At 42.5% G+C, this 16,115-nt stretch overlaps 1 long non-coding RNA gene and 1 pseudogene across 2 annotated transcripts; one reads left to right on the forward strand and one right to left on the reverse strand.

Annotated features, from left to right (window-relative positions):
- Positions 1 to 2,090: 2,090 nt before the first annotated feature.
- On the forward strand, positions 2,091 to 3,552 carry LOC113461547 (uncharacterized). The gene is made up of 2 exons (XR_003383817.3): positions 2,091 to 3,189; positions 3,307 to 3,552. It is a non-coding gene; the product is annotated as an uncharacterized LOC113461547 (long non-coding RNA).
- A 4,406-nt stretch (positions 3,553 to 7,958) lies between these two features.
- Positions 7,959 to 10,851, reverse strand: LOC103700234 (G-type lectin S-receptor-like serine/threonine-protein kinase At2g19130 pseudogene; annotated as a pseudogene). The gene has a single exon (XR_015967334.2). The product of XR_015967334.2 is annotated as a G-type lectin S-receptor-like serine/threonine-protein kinase At2g19130 pseudogene (transcript).
- Positions 10,852 to 16,115: the final 5,264 nt, after the last annotated feature.

Genomic DNA, 16,115 nt, shown 5'->3' on the forward strand with positions numbered 1-16,115 from the left:
ACTATCCATTTTACAAGTGCTTTTCTTTGATTTTCATGATTATATGCAAAATTACCTAAAAGTGATCCCCTTGTATATTAAGGGTACTTTGAAGACAAGAATCATGCATCATATGACTCTCTTGATGTCTTTTTAAATGGCATGTTCCTCCACTACTACTACAACTATAAAGTTTGGCATATTTTTTACATTTTGCTTTCCAGACTCCATCAACCATAATTCTATCAAATTCATTCCATACAGCACTAGTCCTCTTACGAGAAGAGGTTTGATCTTCGCTCAATTCACTAGTTCTAGAGAAACTAGGAACATGGGGTTGGGGATTAGTTTCTTCTCCCTCAGAAACAGGAGAAATGCTAAAATGACTTTCCTCAAAAGATGACATATCTAAATTGATGAATGCAAAAAATAAAAACTAACTACAAGGAGGAATTGAGTAGAGGACCAGAGGTAGAGCCGAGATTTGTGAGCTTCCTCTTGTGCTCTCAACAAGAACCTCCTTCTCTTCTCAACAAGAACCTCCTCTTGTGTAGCACTTGAACACTTGCTGAATGCAAACTAAAAATTAAATTGCTAGAAGAGCACTTGCTAAATATTGCTAGAAGAAAGAAATAGTAGTAGTAGAGAAGGAGAGAAGAGTTGGTTTGGTGTGGTGAGAATGAGAAAGAAAATGGATATTTATAGGACTTCAAATATTTTTTCCCCAAAATACCCCTCAAATTAGCCGTTTTATGATTGTTGGGAGGGGTATTTTGGGTAAAAATCAAAAATAGCCATTATGGCAACGTTTTTTTTTTTGGCCAGACGGGCCGTGCTAGGCACGACCCGTAACGGCTATTTTTTTGGTAGCCAGACGGGCCGTGCCAGGCACGAGAGGCTATTTTTTTTTTGCCATACGGGCACAGCCTGTCTCGTGCCAGGGCACGGCCCGCCACCCCATGGGCCTAGGGTCGGGCCGGGCTTAGCTTTTAGGCTAAGCGGGCCGTGCCTGGCACGGCCCGTTTAGTAACAGGCCGGGCCAGGCACGACCCGTTTAGTCTGTGGCCCGGTGGGCCTGGGCCGGGCCGGGCCCGGCCCGGCACGGCCCGATGCCCATCTCTACATGTCATGCGACCCGTGAACCCGAGTCCCATGACCCGGCTGGCCGGAACTGCCGGATTGCCCGAGCCGCGTCGACCATGGCCCGCACCATCCGCCGCAACCTGTCTTTAGATCCCACGCTGCTACCCCTGCTCCGCCGCCGACCTCGCCTCCCTGGCCCACGACAACCTCCACTACCACCAAGCTCATCATCAAGGAGGACAGCGTGGGGCACCTTCTCCGCCTCGTTAAGGAGGGCCAGGCCGACGGTCAGGAGAACGCTGCCCGCACCCTCGGCCTTCTCGGCCGCGACCCGGAGGGCGTCCACAGCCTGCTTCACGCCGACGTCTGCTCCGCCCTCACCAAGCTCCTCAAGAAGGGGGGGCTGATGAGCACCCAGGCGGCCGCCGCCTGGGCCGTCGCCGAGCTCGCCACCAACCACCCCGCTCATCCGGACCTCTTCGCCCAGAACAACGTCATCCGCCTCCTTGTCGGCCGCCTCGCCTTCGAGACCGTTCAGGAGCACAGCAGGTACTCCATCATCCCCTCCTCCAAGGCCATGTCCATCCACTTCCGCATCTAGGGCTGTTAATGAGCCGAGCTGCTCGGGCTCGGCTCGGGCTCAGCTCGGTAAAAGCTCGGCTCGGGCTCGGCTCGTTAGTCAAACGAGCCCGAGCCCGAGCCCAATATGAGGCTCGAGCCCAAACGAGCTCTAGTCTTCCACTAAAAAATCTTATTTCAGCATCATAATTCATAAAAATCTGACCATATAGAGAAAAATAGCTTGTTATCGAGCCCGAGCCCGAGCTCGGGCTCGTTCTGGAGCTCGTAATTGAAATGAGCTTTACGAGCTCAAGCCCGAGCCTTTGCTTTGCCAAGCAAGCCCGAGCTCGAGCCCAATATAGAGCTCGTTACCGAGCCCGAGCCCGAACCCGAGCCCGAGCTTCTGTGAAACGAGCCGAGCCGAGCTCTCCCAGGCTCGGGCTCGGCTCGTTAACAGCCCTATCCGCATCTGGTACCACAACGCTACCCTCCACACGGCCTTTCTCGATGCCCGATCCGACTCAGCCAAGATCTCCACTGCGGCACCGGCTCCGGTTCATCACCAGATGGCAGCCGTTCATTCCCCAAATCCGGCGCCGCTGCAGCAGCAGGTTCCGGTCCGAACCGAAGCCTCCCCTGCCTCCACCTTCGATCCGCCACCGCCGCCCAACAGAAGAACGACACCGGCACCAGGGCCGAAATCCTCCAAGATCCGGAGGTAGCGGGAAATCCCCCTTCGCCGTCCCCATCGCTACTCCAAGCCCACCTCCAGTTTTGCCAACCAGCAGGGTTTCCAGATTTGGATGCCTGCTGTTCCTCTCTGGAATGAGCCTTTTTCCACAAATATCTTTTTTCCCCAAGTTCTCACATTCCATAAACCTCAAGTTACATGCGAACCAGTCTCGGCACACCCAGTGCCAGGACTAGTTCAAATGCTGTCTAAATTTACTTAGAGTCGCTATTGTTCACATATATAATATATTTGCATGTGCTTACGCAACATAATTTTCCTCAAGTTATATTTGAACTAATCTCGGCAATTCAATTGCTGGAAACTAGTTTAAATATTGGCGGTCAAGTTTACTAAACAGTCCCTATATTTAAGATGTTTATGTAGATAGTGCTTCCCACGGAATCCAGAACTGCGGTCGCATAAGAAATTTTTTCGGAAAAGAGGTACTGTAAGAAATTCAAATTGTAATTTCTTCTTTGATTTTGAGCATAATGATGGATTCTGATAATTATGTAGAAGCGTAGGCAACCAATATGATAAAATAGCCGTAGATAATGTAGGGAAGTTAGAATTCATCATTATTTATAAAGCATAATTTATTTCAAGATTGTTAAGAATTATTCAGCTTGGTGGGTAATGAAATATATATAGCTCCTTGAAATATGTTGTTTTGGTGGTAGGACTTGTACAATTTTTTTATTAAAAACCTTGATGTAAATGTTGTTGATATTTTTAGGGAAATTAATCTAGTTGTTGCTGTGCTTAAATATTGATTGAATCCCATACCAAGTAGATGATCTTGAACAAACTTTCAATCCCAAGGAAAGCTAAAGGTGCGCTACCTCTTTCCCTCAATATATAATACATAAATAATAAATTGTTTCTTTTTTACTTCATTCTCTTTTCATAAATCATAATCACCTAATGTCTCGGTTGTCTTTCCACTGTAGGATAAGTTAGTTTTGTATATGCTTATGTCAGTCCTTGCTGCACTCTGATTTGAGAGCTCCTGGAAATGTCAGTGCTGGAATTGAATCCATTGTCTCTGAGGCACTGCAAGTCTTGGTCCGATGCTGGCTCTTTCACTCCTTAGCTACTTGTGGCAACCATGCTTACCTTGGCCTGGTCCGATGAATCATTCAGACGTTCAGGACCACTCGAAGAAAGAAGCATAGGTTTCACAAAAAAAAAGAAAAGAAGAAGCAGCATATGTCATGAAGACGATGATGGATAGTGAGATAGTCAAGCAACTTGTGGAGCCAATTTGTGGTTGTGTTGCTTCATGCATTAAGAGTGTCGTTACCAGAGAAAGCGATCTTAGTCTTGGATTTTGGATTCATCACGACTTGTGAAGGCCATGCTGGTCTCATGCCTGTCAGAATCTTAATGAAGTAAACAATAAAACGGTTTGGCGGTCACCAAATAGATCCAGGATCAATTGGAGTTGAGCTGAAAATTATTTCATAATTTGAAAATATTTTTAATTATTAAAAATTTCTTATATTACAATTTACAAAGCTCGTTGAGCAGTTCTAAATTTTTTACAGGAATCCTGGACAGACCCAAGTTAAGCTATTCGGAGATCCCTTAAGAAAATTAGAACTATTCATCAGCTCCTAAACAACAAGATCCATATGACCGAATGCATGGAAGTCTGCAGTTTTCATATGACATTTGTGTTACTGGAAAAATAACTATAGATTTAATTATTTATTGGCCCTTCAATTAAATTTTCAGATAAAATTGGCAAAATCTTGTTAATTGTAAGTGAATTATATTTGGAAATAATTATTTACAGGTAATAATAAATGTTTAATGGTTCATTGACCCCTAATTCATAAGTTTGATGTAAACAGGGTGTAACTGATAAAGTTTGATGGAATAATAGTAATTTTTAGACAATGGAATCTGTCATACGATCAAATAGTATGATGAATATAATATACCTAAATGGAAAAGAGTTTAAAAAAAATATCATTTGTTTGTATTCTGCAAGGCAAAAACACCTATTGTAAATACGACACACTTTCTTCTTTTTGTCTGTTAGCAACTAAGGCCTCGTTTGAGAGAGTTGTTGGCAGTAGAGTTTTTGCAAGTAGAGCTTTTAGAAGTAGAGCTTTTATAAAAAGCTATTTGCCATTTGGTAACTAAATTTTTAAGTGTTGTGCCACTTTAACATGTGTTTGGTAAATACACTGAGAAAGTACTTTTGGTATGACAAAATGACCATAAAAGATATTGCATGGTATTATACAATAGAGCATCATAAAATATAATATGTATTAATACATAAATATATAATATAGTATAATATTACTGTAATGTAATATAATATTATTATAATATAGTAATATAATGTTGCATACTATAGCATAATAATTTAATTTAATATAATATTAAATTATTTAACATAACATATCAATATATTATGATATAATGTAATATAATATTATATTTATAGTATAACACAATAATAAAGATATAGAATATTATAATTATTAGCGTCAATTAATTTTTTATAATATAACAAATTTTCTAACTAGGTGATAAAATTGGTTAAACAATTATTAAAGGGACATTTTGTGAAATTGTTATATTTTATCACGGATATTTTGGTCAAAAAAATAGCTTTCCGACCAAGTCTAAAAGTGTTTTTCCGGAAAGCTCCAAAATGGAGCTTCTTCCAAAATCTTATTTTAGCATTTTAGAAAAGTTAAAAAGCTTTGCGAAATTTTTACCAAACACCCCTATTTCATCTAAAAGTGCTTTTGGAGGACCAGAAAGTGCTTTTTGGCCCTTCAAAAGCTCTCCCAAATGGGGCCTAAGTTGCTTGTCTTCTTTCTATCTCCCCCATAGATTTCCATTTATATGATGACGACAAGCTAGAATAATTTGCAGAGAACAAGAATTCCATCTTGAGGATACTATCATGTATAGGACAACTAAAAAGCCTAAAATATCACTAATGTTTCTTCTTCTTCTTTAGACGAACTTGTACTATAAGCAGTGTCCTGTTCGACCAAAAATGCGACTTTTGGAATCCATATTATTGCTGCTAGTCTCGGGGGGATGCCGATGCGGACCACCTCTATGGATCTGTAAGATAATAGGTAAAGATTAAAGAACTCATTGGATTGGCTTCGACCGGATCCTTCGGTGCTTAAGTTATGGAAAATTATCCCTCTAATGTTTAAGTTAAAGGGGCTTATTGGATGGGAAGTTAGCAGGAAGAAAAAAATAACTTTTTCAAACTTAAACATCGGAGGGCTCGGCCAGAGCCAAGCTCTCTAACCCTTGCCCATTATCTTTGGAGGTCTACGGAGATAGTTTGCATAGGGTTCTAGGATCGGTAGCAGCCTATACAATTCCTAAACTTATTATATATTTTGAATGTAGCATTTTATTTTCATGATTAATGTTTTCCTTTCTTTTTCATTTTTCTTTTAACTAAAGGCCAGTGAAATTGACTTGCCCGTATGTGACATTGATAGATGGGTTCCTTGGGCTATATACATGGCCGCCGACACTTGTCTATACTATATAGCGGGGTCCAAGGGCAGCCCAATATATTTGGGGGCCAAAGGCGAACTCACTAGAGGAGGACTTTTTTTTTAAATGATGAAAAAATTTTAATAAATATAAAATACTTTAAAATTTTATTTAAAATTAATTTGTCTAGCTTTTATACTCAAGATTTATTATAATACTATCTAGAACTCCTTTCGAGATTCAATGAATTTATCAATTTTTCTTTTCTTTTTTAGTTTTTCATATCCACATTCATATTTTCTATTCGACATTTTAATCTAAAAATAATATTATCAAACAAAGCAATTAAAAAAATCACCAAAAAAAATCACAATATAAAAAAGTTGAAAAAAATAAAATTTGATTGTGTCAAGAAAAATGAAATCAGATCCCGACAAGTAGTGCTGAACTCGACGGCGAGAAAAAGCCGAACCGCCGAAGTTGGGTAGCGAAGATAAAATTGGATGCTTTCCGTAATCCCGTTAGAACTTGGATGCTCCCAGGTACCGGCTTAGAGTTAGTAGCTGTGGACCTAGCATACACCAATTCCAAGATTAAACCACACAATATAATACAGAAAAAAAGAGGAAAAGCTAATCAATGACAAACAAAAAGGGGAGGTTGAGCTCATTAAACCACACAATTTGATACAGAAAAAAAGAAGAAAAGTTAATCAATCACAAAAAAAAGGAACAAATCTGCCCCACCTAACTTAGCCCACTGTGTTTGAGGACCATTATGAGTCAACCTTTTTTGACACTCTAATAGGTTGGCTTGATTTCGGTTATTAGCCTGTAACTTTTGGAATCAAGAGAAGTAGATACCATATTCTGAGCTTAATGCATCTCAAATCTGCTCCACCCCTCTACTTCGATGGCCAGATGCAGCCCAAACCCCCCACCACGGCGCCACCATACTAAACCCCTCAGCCTCCATCCTTACCCAATTCCTCCCTGGCTCCCTCCATCCCTCTCCAGCCACGGTCCCCAACACCTCCTCCCTCACCACCTCACCCCCACGCTCACCCGCCCCAAAACCCCCCTCCCTCAAGCGGTGCATCGCCCTCCTCCAGACATGCAAATCCCTCCTCACAAAAAAAAAAAAAAAAAAAAAATCAGAACAAGATTAGAGATCAAAAAAGAAAAAAGGGGGAGGTTGACGAGATCGAGAGAGATGGATAAAACCTGGGTTCTTGCCTTCTTGTAGCCGGAGCCGGGCTGCCGGAGGATGGTGGACGTGGACCACTGGTGCTGACGAGATCGAGAGAGATGGAGGGAGCCCGGAGGCCGGAGGAGCCGAGCTGCCGAGGAGAGCTGGAGAAATGGCAGAGAAGGTTCAGCAAAGAAAAAAAAAAAGCTCTGACAGAGAAGGGGGGAGGAAATGGCTGTTGTTGTCAATTCCACCCGCCCACCTATAGCCCGTAGCTTGCTGCCACCGGAACGTGTAGCGGTGTCCTCCTATCCTAGCTTTCAAATGTGAAAGTTGTGCAGCATTAAGGTAGAAAAAAAACGGGGCCTTCCTCGGGCTGGGGGCCTTAGGCGACCGCCCCAGTCGCCTAAGGCTCGAGCCAGCTCTGGCTGGGTCAATCAACTTTGTTTTCTTTAGAACTGAAATAATCATTTGTCGACCTCTGATTCCTTTATTTTATTAGCGAAGAGCTAATAATACAAGCCTATTTAGCTGAGAAAAAACGCATGGATCAGATGAATGCCATATATTGTAGAGCCTACAAAAGAATGCCCGCCACCGGCTGTCTTCAATTCATTTAACACTCCTTTGTTTATTATATGGGTAAGCTCAAAATAGAAATAGATTGTATGCGATTAAAGAAGTTATATATTTTTTAATTCTCATTTTCATTTTCTTACGTCCTTTTTTCGCCTATGAAAGAACTGGGAGGGAGGAAAAAGCCACCTCGACCTCTAATTAACATCCATATCCTTTCAACGTATCTTACCATCTTGTTTTTTATCCCACCTCGATAATTAACATTATACGTAATCAAGAGAACTTCATAAACACGTGCGTATGTGGTTTGATTGTTGACGTGATTCAGTAAAACTGAGAAATTCTGAAATAAATGCCTTGAAAATAAATAGATAAGAAGGTCTTGAACATTGTCTTCAATAAGAGGTACATCTGGTGGTTGCCAGCTTACTCGTGTCTCTAACATATCTATATATATCACTCATGCATGGAAAGTGATGAGTTGGAAACTTTATAACATATCTAACCTATCTTTATAACAAGAGATATCCATGAACTTTATGCCACTACATAGATACTACAGCCACTATAGAACATTACACCCTCATACAAACATCCATTTTAAGGATCATAACAACTATAAGCTATACTTTAACCCGTTACATATTATTGGCATGCTCCGCAGAGATTCATGTGGCCCTTTTAGCTTGACAATTATGGATAGAAATCCTGAGATTGATCAAGTGGATCTTTGTATTCAGTGGATGACAAATCATCACGAATTAATTTGGCTCTGATCTTCAATAAGGAGCTGTAGAACCCTAGGAAGTGGCGGCATGCTCACCTCCAGGACTCCCTCTAGGATCTGGACCACCTGTCCCATTGTTGGCCTGTCAGCTTCAGAGTCTTGAACGCACCAGCAAGCAACTCTGCAGACTCTGGTTAACTCTTCAAGGTCGGCAGCACCTTTGAATCCATGGTCTAATAAGCTAAATATATCGCCTTCAACGACCTTTGTTGCCGCCCAGGACGGATAAAAGATTTTGCTCCCATCCGCAGAGTGCGCTGTGTTTCGCTTGCCTGATACCAGCTCAAAAAGCATCATCCCGAAGCTGTAGACGTCAACCTTGGAGGTGATTGGCAGGCCTGAAATCCACTCGGGTGCGAGATAGCCAATGGTTCCCCTTATGGTTGTCAGCACCCTGCTGAAGTCGCGACCGATGAGCTTCGCCATGCCAAAGTCTGCAACTTTGGCGCAGAAGTCCTTGTCGAGGAGTATGTTGTCTGGCTTTATGTCACAGTGTATGATGCACTCCCTGCACTTCTCATGGAGGTAGGCTAATCCTCTCGCAATCCCAAGAATAATTTGATACCTCGTCTTCCAGTCCAGAACCGTGGATTTGTTTTGAAAGATGTGAGAGTCCAGGGAACCTCCAGACATGTACTCATAAACTAGAAGCCTTTTGCTGCCCTCAGTGCAGAAACCGCGAAGGTGAACCAGATTGACATGCTGAATAACAGCCAATGTGCTCACTTCGGTTCGGAATTGCTTCTCCCCTTGTCCGAAGCCTTCAAGCTTCTTTACAGCTACTTCGGTTGAGTCAATTAATGTCCCCTTAAAAACGGAGCCAAAGCCACCGCTGCCCAACTTCTCAGAGAAGTTCTTGGTCACACGCTGCAAATCGCCATAAGTAAACTGAATCAAAGAACCCTCAACTTGTTTTTCCATCCGAATTCGTTTCCTTCTTTGAAACGCCCAAATTAGTCCGACGAGAACACCCGAGATCCCAAGAATTCCACCGATGACACTAACAGTTAGATCTATTACCAACTTATGTGAGCTACTTGAAGCTGGGAAATCAGAGGCAGCGAGCCGGAGATGCAGAGTAACAGCTGCACTATCACCATCATAGAGTTGTTGAAGGTTCCGAATGTCCCCATTCCAAATTGAGCATCCACTCACATAAGCATACGCGTTGCATGAGCAGCTGTTCAAGCAAGCCTGTTCGCAATCTCTAGCACTCCCGACAGTCAAGTTCTGCGGATTGGCAGGCAATCTCATATTGGTCATCTCAACGAATCTATCCCCTTCTCCACCGGTCGAGCTTTTATTGCTGCATCGCAAACTGGTTTTCCTCACGCACCCTGACTTCCAAACATTGAACTCCCATTCTTCCATTGAAGCTGGTTCAAAACCATAGGAGCACCTGCAAATATTTGAGCTTTTCTGGTCGCAGATACCGAAAGCTCCACATAGAGAGTAGACATCACATTGAGCCGAAGGTTGAGTAAAGATTGCCTGCCACTCCTGGGCGCCGTTCAGCCAATACAATTGCTTTAATAGCCCCGATGATTCAATCACACACCGAGTGATGAAAGAACTGTCCCGGATGGTATACATGGCATACTTCTGCTGCTTGTTGTCGACGAAGGTGAAGTTGAAGGGAGTGCTTTCTCTGGTACTAGGGACTGCAGTGAAGTACTGGCCATTCCACAGCCCACCGCTCCAATAAATTTCAGAACCATTCCACAGCAATACGAACTGATTGGATCCATCGGGGTCCATACTATGAGCGAAAGGCCCGGGGGCAGGATTCTCACGATTCTCCCATGAAGTCATGCTCTGATACTCCTCTGTGATCTTGTTAACTCCAAGCCATCCTCCTGGCATCCATGTGTCAGTTGGGTGATCAAAACTCTGCCAAATTGTAGTGTTTGACCCATTTCTTATAACGAGATTTCCGGTGTCCAGAAGCACAGCAACCGTGGAATTCGAGGTTGATGGAGTTGAATTGGATGACCAAACTGGGATTTTGGAAATGTTGAGGAGGACTAGTTTGCCATCTTCTGAGATTTTTAACTCGGCAGAGGAGGTGTTGGAGATGGGTGTTGCTCTGTTCGCCACCCAGACTACAGTTTGGACAGGAATTGTTTTGTACCAGATACCTATGTAGTAGTTACGGGAGTTACCTGGTGTGAAGAACCCCAGCTCAAACTTGCCTTCTTTGGACACTATGGTCTGGTTTCCGGAGAGGGACTGGCCCAAAGAGATGCTATCAGTTGCTCCACAGTGTTGGATGTTGAGAGAAGAGAAGAGAAAGAAGAGAAGAAAGAAGGAGAGGGGGGAACATGGCCTTATCTCAGTATCCATGGGGGCAGAAGCATGCAACAGAAACCAGCCTGCCAATGTAGATATATATTCACTTGAAAATATACAAAGAGCTAGGAAGTGTTTCAGGCAACTATTGTGGAGACCAGATCTTGCATTTCTTTTTTTTTTCTTCCCCCTTCCTCTCTTTTCAATCTTTACTAGTCATATCGTTACACCTGGTCAAAGAATCAGTTTGTGCAATGCTCGTTTTACCCTCCAACGGAACCCTTCTCTCTCGTGATTGATGGCCTGGACATGGGAGGATTTAAGTCATTTACAAATTTAGGGTTCATGAGAAGATTTGCTGATGGAAAGTTAACCAAACAACAAGCAAGAACAAACAAATGAAGTACAAGTAATGTTGGAAAAAGAGAGCGTAATTAAATAGTCCACAGCAAGTTGAATTAGTAAAGTCTAGTTGTCATGAAAATCTAATAGATTGCCTTACGTTTCCAACAAGCAAGAGTCAAGTGAAAAAAGCCAATTTCAATCTAATAGTTCTTTTGTCAAAAAAAAAATAAAAAAAGAGTAGTTTAGTTGCTTTGCTGCTGAATCTAGCAATAATTAAATAATAACACCAGTGCATTAAGTTTGGCCGCTATGTTATAAATTTATCTTGACAGTTTATATAGATGAGTTATAGGCTTGTCTTTTTGGACAAGATATGCACATGTGGTAATCACATGAGAATGACCTAAATTAAGCTCAGCTAGAAGATCATTGATGACGAACCAGGAGGTGGAATGGCTGCAGCGCTGATAAGTTGGTCTCTAAAATAGTGAACAGAGAATAGGGAGGAAGAACAAGAGGAGAGGAAGGGAGGGAAATGGCAGAGAAAAGGAAGAGAAGAGGAGAGGAAGAACGAGAAGGGGAAAGAAAGAAGTGGAAAACGTGGGAAAGAAAATGCTTAATTCTTCATTAACCCTAATCAACATAAAAGTCCCCTATAAATAGGGCCCAAATAAGAATAATTAAAATAAAACCCCCTTACACAAAATAATTTCCAATAAACCCAAAATACACAAATGAACCCTAAAATGCAAATAAACCCAGAAATAAAATAATAAAATAAACATGCAAATAAAATGGTGGCCTAGCTGATGTCCCCATCAACTCCTCCCGGATGGAAAAAACTCGACCCCGTCGAGTGCAGATCTGGTCGGCTATCGTACTGCTCCAGAAAATCAGGGTCAAGGCGCTGTAACTCGGCTCGCGAAATCCACGTCACATCTGATTCGGGTCGACCTTTCCACCGAACAAGGTAACGTTGGTAGCTTCCTCTCCTGGTAGAAATAACCTGCTCATCTAATATATGTTCTATGTGTTCTCTGCGTGCATGAAACTTTGGAGGTGGAGGCTCAATAGCAGGTGCTGGGTCAGGTTGATCAACAACAACGGGTGTATCAACAAAAAGGATCAGAAGGAATGAATGTGGACTTCTTGTATAGGACTAAATCTTCAATATTAAATGTCGCACTAATCCCATAGTCTTCAGAAAGATCTACAACATAAGCATTCAAACTGATTTTCTTTAAAACTTTGAACGGTCCCGCACTACGAGATTGCAACTTTTTGAACGTTCCCGAAGGGAGTCATTCAGGTCTAATTCTTACCATGACATAATCGCCTATATTCAATTCTTTATAACATCTGTGCAAATCAGCAAGGGATTTATATTTTAAGTTATTAGAGTGAATATGTTTGCTGATCTCCTGATGCAATGAATGCAGGTGTGAAGCAAATGAATGTGCAGACTCAGAGACTCTATGTTGATGAGATATGGAAATCAAGTCTATGGGTTGCCTAGGTTTATATCCGTGCACCACCTCAAAAGAACTCATGCCTAAGGTCCTATTGACCGAACTATTATATGCAAACTCGGCGGTTGGTAACACGAGATCCCAAGTCCTAGCATGCTCACCTACCAGACATCTTAAAAGATTCCCTAGACTTCGGTTGACAACTTCTGTCTGGCCATCAGTTTGGGGATGATAGGCAGAGAAAAATTTTAATTTGGTACCCATCATGTGCCAAAGAGTTTTCCAAAAATAGCACATAAATTTAACATTCCTATCGGACACAATAGATTTTGGGAGGCCATGGAGTCTAACGACTTCGTCAAAATAGAGTTTCGCAATCCTAGAAGCATTGGAAGTCTTAGAACATGGAAGAAAATGAGCCATTTTGGAGAATCGGTCCACCACTACAAAAATGGAATCGTATTTGGTCGAGGTACGTGGAAGCCCTAATACAAAATCCATGCTAACATCTTGCCACGGACAATCAGGAACAGGTAGCGGAGTGTAAAGACCAGTATTCTGTTTACGTTGTTTGGCTAGTTGACATGTGCGACACTGACCGACAATTTTGGCCACGTCTCTCTTGAGACTCGGCCAGAAGAAACGTCTTTCTACCATTTCAATGGTTTTGTCTCTTCCGAAATGCCCAGACAGTCCTCCAGCGTGTATTTCCCATACTAGAAAATCTCTCAATGAGGTTCGAGGAATACACAATCGGTCGGAGCGAAAGAGATAATCATCGTGTAAAAAGAAATCATCTTGTTCTCTCTCTACTCCATCTCGCAGGGTCAGGTATACATCACTAAAATCGGAACAGGTGATATATTGCTCCCTGATTCTTTCAAAATCAATTACTTCAGTGCTCATCACGAATAGGAAGAAGATCCGTCGACTGAGCGCATCAGCAGCCCTGTTCTCAACTCCAGCTTTATGTTTCAGTACAAAAGTATAGGCTTGCAGAAACTCGATCCATCGGCCGTGTCGAAGGTTCCGTTTCTTTTGGAAATTGAGATACTTTAACGCCTCATGGTCTGAATACATGACAAATTCTTGCGGTAGCAAATAGTGTCGCCAATGTCGCAAAGTTTGTACTACCGCATAGAATTCCTTATCATAGGTAGAATAACGCAACCTGCCATCGCTTAATTTTTCGTTAAAGAACGCGACAGGGTGACCTTCTTGACTTAATACGCCACCTATGCCAATGTCAGAGGCATCACATGTGACCTTGAATACCTTAGTAAAATCGGGGAGGCGCAAGACAGGCGCTTCGGTCATCCTTTTCTTAATTCCTCTAAATGCTTGGGATGCCGACTTAGTCCAGATAAAGTCTCCTTTCTTCATGCAATTTGTAATGGGAGACATTATTGAACTAAAATTCCTAATGAAGCGACGATAGAAAGTAGCCAAGCCATGAAAACTACGTACTTCTGCTAAGATCTTAGGCTCAGGCCAATCGACTATCGCGCGTACTTTTTTTGGATCCGCAGAGACACCCTTGAAAGATACTATGAACCCCAAGAAAGTGACGTGATCAGTCAGGAAAGCACACTTCTTAGGGTTTGCAAAGAAGCTTTCTCTTCGCAGGACATCACAAACCTGCCTTAAGTATGAGAGATGGAGCTCTGAGTTTGACTATAGATGAGGATGTCATCAAAATATACAACAACAAATTTATTCAAGAAATGTCGAAAGACCTGTGTCATCACCCTCATAAAAGTACTTGGGGCATTTGTTAATCCGAAGGGCATTACTAACCATTCGTAGAGTCCATCTTTAGTTTTAAAGGCAGTTTTCCATTCATCCCCAGGACGAATCCGAATCTGGTGGTACCCACTCTTTAGGTCAATCTTGGAAAATACTGTAGCACCAGACATATAGTCTAAAAGGTCGTCCAGCCTAGAAATAGGAAAATGGTACTTAACCGTGATTTTATTGATAGCACGGCTATCGACGCACATCCTCCAAGAGCCATCTTTCTTAGGAGTGAGGAGTACAGGTACAGCACATGGACTCAGACTCTCACGAATATACACTCGAGTGAGGAGTTCGTCAACTTGACGTTTCAGTTCAGTGTGCTCGTTTGGATTGAGTCTATGATGGAGAAGATTTGGCAAGGATGCTCCAAGAATGAGGTCAATTACATGCTGGACATCACGCATTGGAGGAAGTGTATCTGGAAGATCCTTAGGGAAAACAGAGTAAAACTCCTCCAATAGGAAAACTACTGCGGGCGGTTGCTCGGGATTTGACTCCACATTGATAACCCTAGCCACAAGGGCGAACACAGGTGATTGGCTTTCGATATCTTTCATTACCTCTTTCGAAGTAATGATGTGAAGTGACTCATCTTTTCGTGGTTTAACACCCTTCTTCTCAGGGCCGGGCTCTCTAGGAGGCAATGAATTCAGTATAATTTTCCGACCCTGAAACATAAAGCTACACGAATTTGACCGACCATAAAGTGTGACGTCCCTATTGTATAACCAAGGTCTTCCTAGAATGACTTGACCTACGTCCATCGGAAGGCAGTCGCACCAAATCTCGTCTTTATAAGATAGGAATTGAATCGGGACAAGGCATCTTTCCGATACCGAAATGGACGTCTTATCTACCCATGCTACTTTATATGGATTAGGATGAGGGGTAGATTTCAGGCCAAGACGAGAAACAACTCCAGATGTAATGGCGTTGATGCAACTCCCGCTATCAAATAGGATTTTGCATGTTTTACCATTGATCTTAATAAGTGTGTAAAATAGGAAGGTTCTACGCTAATCTTGTTCGGTCTTTGTTTGGGCTAGAGTACACCTAACTACATGAAGCCTAGAATTTTGGTCATTCGGATCAGTGGGATCATATTGGGATGCAGGCTGGACAAACTCTAACCTGATCTGTTCGTCTTCAAAGTCTTCTACAAAATCTTCGATGTTTGGTTCATAGACTTCTTTGACACATTCAGTCTCCTGGGTTCCTACTTCTAGTTCAGTCATTAAATAGGTCTTGGCATTACATTGGGACGCGATATGGCCAAACTTTTGGCACCTGAAACACTGGATTTGGCTTCTTGAGGGCGGGCTGGACCCTAATATGCATTTTCCTTTATCAGTTGACGTACTTTGAGCAGGCATCGGGAACGGCCTAGTCGGTGTTTGGCTAGAGCCGGGCTGGGTAGGATGGTTGGAGAGTGGTCTGGATTGCGGGAGATAGCTTTGATTAGGTCGGGCTCCTAGGGGTATGGATCGAGAGTCGGTACGTCTCACTACAGGAATTCATAAGAAACTATCCACATCTTGAGCCAACTGGTATGCTTGGCTAAGGGTGGTAATCTTTCGGAGAATTAATTCTTTCTAGATCTCCTCGCGGAGTCTTGCCCGAAACCTAGAAAGAGTAACAGTCTCCTCTTCGATTACACCGCACCTCATGTGAAACTCCTCAAATCGTGCAATGTAATCGGCAACGGTTGAAGTTCCTTTGAGTTAGTTTCTGCCACCTATCCATAAGGCGTTGTCGGTAAGAGAATGGCAGATACTTCTCATTCAGTTTTTCTTTCATATCCTCCCAGGTGGTGATA

This window comes from Phoenix dactylifera, chromosome 1 (genome assembly GCF_051530095.1).
Source record: "Phoenix dactylifera cultivar Ajwa chromosome 1, Ajwa_hap1_PhDact_Kaust_v1.1, whole genome shotgun sequence".
Taxonomy (NCBI): domain Eukaryota; kingdom Viridiplantae; phylum Streptophyta; class Magnoliopsida; order Arecales; family Arecaceae; genus Phoenix; species Phoenix dactylifera.